General features: G+C 48.2%; 1 long non-coding RNA gene across 1 annotated transcript; it reads right to left on the bottom strand.

Annotated features, from left to right (window-relative positions):
• Positions 1 to 2170: 2170 nt before the first annotated feature.
• On the bottom strand, positions 2171 to 3961 carry LOC124675220. Its single transcript, XR_006993226.1, has 2 exons — positions 2823 to 3961; positions 2171 to 2655 (listed from the first exon to the last, which is right to left on the bottom strand). It is a non-coding gene; the product is annotated as an uncharacterized LOC124675220 (long non-coding RNA).
• Positions 3962 to 4564: the final 603 nt, after the last annotated feature.

Below are 4564 nucleotides of genomic sequence, written 5' to 3'. Positions count from 1 at the left end.
TTGGCACAACATCAGTAATGATGATTACATAATAATTTGTGGTACAAATTGTGCAAGAGAAAAATGAGACGCTGGAAGAGGTTATTGTATAGGAAAATGATTCAACGCCCCCGGGGGACGGAGCGTTCCCAGCCTCCGCCTTGGTTGCGCGACGCGTGTCCCGTCCAAATCGTGGGTCCCACCGGTGCATCTTATCCTCACGCGCGTCCCGTCCAAATCGTTGGAGCTCTGGAGGTCCTCGACTGCCCAGCCCGGCGTGCCTCCTGCACCGCCATGATAGGTGCCCACCGGCGAGGTCCTCGCGCCGCCGCCCCGGTCCACTCGCGCCGCCGCCCGGGTCCGCTCGCGCCGCCGCCCGGTTCCGCACGCGCCGCCGGCTGGGTTCCGCTCGCGCCGCCGCGAGGTCCCCACTCGCGCCGTCGGCTGGTCCCCGCACGCGCCGCCGGCTGGGTTCCGCTCGCGCCGCCGGCTGGGTTCCCACTCGCACCGGTGGCCTGGTCCGTGCACGCCGCCGGCCAAGTTCTCCGCGGCCACCGGCCATGTTCCCGCCGGCCGCCGCCCTAGGGCAGGCCAAGATGGCTACCCTCGACGCACGCGCTGAAGCGGCGAGGACCTTGCGCTGGAGCAGGGACGGGCCGCACCGAGTGCCCCCAGGACCATGCTGCTCCCCCGCGCGCCCCACACCTTGCTGCTCCTCCGGTGGCCCAACGAATCCATTTATTGTTTTGCTACAATTGTAAAATATGTTTGCTACTGGGTCTCCGGCGACCTCGCCGGTGAGTTCTCCGGCGAGTTCCTCGTCGATGTCTTCGACCATATCTATGCTTGCTACATACTTCGGGCCGCAGCGCCCCACCCACGCGCCGCCGCGCCCCCGCGGCCCAACCACTCCCGCCGCCGTGCTATAGCCATGCTTCGGGCGCCGTGCTACATCCATGTTCCGGTCGACGACGCTGTTGTGTAGTCCAATTTTTGGGATGCTACTAGTGGTTGTCACTGGTGCTATCAGCCGAGGGCGTCGATGCTACAAGCGGTCGTCGCCGATGCTACCAGCGCCACCTCCATCTCGCGCTCATCTGCTTCGTTAGGAGTTTTGCTGCCTTAGACCAGCGGCGTTGCTACCTGCGGAGGTCGGTTTTGCTATTTTAAGGTGTCCGACATTGCTACCGGCGGAGGGTGGATTTTTGCTACCATAGGCATAGGGCGTTGCTACTAGCAACTTATGGCGTTGCTGTTCTGGACGGACGGAGTTGCTGCAACCTCGGACGGCGTTGGTGCCGGCTGCAGGCGATGTCTCCGTTGATGTCTTAGAGGATTTGCAGCATATGAATAAAAAAATTGCTACAATTTATTTGCAGTTTTGCTACATCTGCGTGCTACGTGGTCTCCGGCGAGGTCTCCGGTGAGCCCAACATTTTTATTTTCTTTTCTGAACGAACCGTTTTTTGCTTCAGTCATTTGCTGCCGGGGGTGATTTTTTGCTGCCGGAGATGTTTTTTTGCTACATGCAAATCTAACCGTCAAAATGGTTGATCCGACGGCTGGGGATCCGGGGGCTGGGGAATCAGATCCCCCGGGGGACGCCCAGCAGTTTCCTATTGTATAATAAGTCAAAGCTAATTTCTTTTTCATACGTTTAGTTGCACATTAAAACAACATCATACTAATAGGGGTTTCCTCTGTTTTGTACAACCGATTAAATTCATACGACAGCTTAAAATATTTATTTAAATGTAAATATTATATTGGGAGGAACTAAATGTGCTTCTAGTGCAGCACATAAACTAAATTGCATGTTAGAATTAAAAACTCTTATTAGTTTTTCCTCTTTTGGTCTTTCCTTGTTGTGAGTCTGAACAACTAAAGCAAGTATATTATGAATTCAGATCTGAAACATCTAAACCTTTGTGCACTTACATATTTGATATTATGAAATATATGAACATAGCAAGAACATGAAACAACATCATAATGATGTGAAACAACAGGTATTTCAGTTTGAATGGAGTAAAGAAAACCTGATTGGGGGCGTATACGGACATTTGATATTTCGGCTAATTAAATTGGAGATCTAATACTTCATGAAATATGTTCTTATTCCATACACCACCAACGTGACATATTTTTGTTGTACAAACATAAAAAAGAAAGATGTGACAGACGATTAAGTAAAAAAGTTATCATGCATACATAAACAAATTTTACACCAACTAAACCAAATGAAAGAAATGTACTGTGTAACACACAGAACATTGCTTTCACAGGGATGTTTTATAGATGAGGGAAACTATACAAAGGCTTAATCAGCCTGGGAGAACAAAGAGAAAAACGAAATGAAAACAACAGGGCAATTAATCCCCTAAATCCCGACCCAGTAGATCATCTTGCGCCAAGTGTGAAATCTCAACAGGAGAAAACTTCTCCTCTTCCAAGACATGTCGGTTCTGGGCTTTCACATATGCCAATCAATGCACAAACTGGCCAAAATCTGTGTATTTTGATGACTGGCACTTTTTTAGGGATTTCCACCACCAGGCAAATATAATTTAAGTTGCTTGCAATGGAAACAATCTGAGAATAAGAGATCCCAAACAGCTGCCAAACTGATTTCGGAAAGAGGCACCCCAAGAACATGTGCGCATCAGATCCTAACACCTGATAACAAAAGTAGCAATGGGCATGATAAGGCCATCCACTTGTGTTCATTCTTTCAGAAGTCCATAAGACTGATACAGAGACATCCACATGAAGAATCGCACTTCAGATTCAGCAGTAATGCTCCAAAGAAAGACCAGGAGAATGATTCCCCCGCAAATACTGACCATCATATACACTCTTTGCCGAGTAAACGCCATCCGCATAGAGGTTACAGGAGAAAGATTTGTGAGTGTCAAGCAAAAGGACCGAATACTTTCACATAGTGACAGAAACTGATGAACTGAACTTCATTAGAAATCCTATCAAGTACACAAAACAGATGAGTCGATCAAATAATCCTTGGAATAGTGGTTTTTCCATCTTCATAAAACACCGGTTACTTCAATAGCTTATGAGATAAAGAGCACCACACAAATTCAGATCAAAAGGATCAATATAGAGTGTCGTTAACCCTAGTTGCAGATAGAGTAGCTGAACTTTGGGTCCATAAATAGTCTCCATCGGCACTAGATAGATCAACCTATGAAATTTCTAATACTACAAAACAAAAGAGCAGAAGCAATGTCCCTTTTCACGGCGGCATCACCCAAGATGAATATTCCATGAGAGAAATTCCAGTATATCTAATTAATTCAGGGGAGATCGAGATTACATGGTAACAAAATACATGCTACCAGCAAGATAACAAAAATAGAAGATGCACCTGCTCATCTAATTAAAAATAAGTCAACCGATGAGAAATTGTGTGTACCAATGAAAGAAGAAACTGCTGAACACCATCCGTAGGCAGTAAACCTGATTATTGCCGCTTCCTATTAGATTCAGCGACCAGCACGCATAAGCCAATAAATCCAAACAGATAGGGGGCTTGAGGGAGCAGCATCCAATCGAATTTGGCCGAGAGGCGAAAGGTCGAACAACAATGGAGCTAGTACGCAACTTGTCAGATTGATAAACATATGTTTGGGGATTGAAAAATAGAGAGAGTGATTAAAATCGAGAGAATCGAGAGCAGGATGCTACCAGCGTGGAGATAGCCAGATAGGTGCCGATGCGAGCAGGCTTGCGTGCTTGATGCCCATGGCAACACGGGTAGGTTTTATCCTGGAGCCGGCGGCTCCTCAGTTCGCTCGAGAAGTTTCTGCTTGATGCGCTTTCATGAGCGTTTGTGGCGAGGAGACCATAGGTCGTGCCGGCGGAGGAGTTAATGCCGGTGAAGATGAAAGGCAAGCTCCACAAGCCCACGATGGGAATTCCATCAATATGGCCCAGCAGCCTTACTTGGGTCGTCGGCCGTCCGTCTGGGCGAGTGCCGTAAGTAGGAAACCAAGCGGGGACGCTAATCTGGTGACGTGGCTTGCTGTGGGATCAGCAAAATGGGGCCATCTATTAAGAAAGAGAAGATATATCACACGTCTTGAGGGCGTTGTTAGCCTCATGTGTGTGTTTCTGGGCTTCTGGCCCAGAGGCACCTGCAGAAAGATGATTTTGTAATCCCTACACCATAAAGAACGTAGATCCTACATTTTACGTAGCATTTCCAATGGCTGTCCTCTTATGCAGTATATAATGTACATCCATGAAGAAGTTGAGCCGATGCCATGGATTATCTGGGGAGAAGACCTCGGCGGCAGGCCACAAATCTGAGTCTGACCGACGACGAACATGGAGATGCTTGCTCGGCCGCTCACCACTTGGAGAGTGTCATCCTATCATCGACAAAGAGCTCGCCGGCCATACATCAGTTGGACGACAAATAGCAAAATGGGTCGATGATATCGTAGATTGACTCCACTCGTCTCCTCTCCTCTCGTTTTCTCCGCTCTCCTCTCTTATTCTCGATAAAGTCTAAGTCTAAGTCACACGCGGCCCACGCATTAGATACACCCTTCTTCATATTTATGAT

The sequence above is a fragment of the Lolium rigidum genome, chromosome 7, assembly GCF_022539505.1.
Source record: "Lolium rigidum isolate FL_2022 chromosome 7, APGP_CSIRO_Lrig_0.1, whole genome shotgun sequence".
Lineage (NCBI taxonomy): Eukaryota > Viridiplantae > Streptophyta > Magnoliopsida > Poales > Poaceae > Lolium > Lolium rigidum.
Note: the sequence above shows the minus strand (reverse complement) of the source record. Positions and strands in the feature narration are given on the sequence as shown.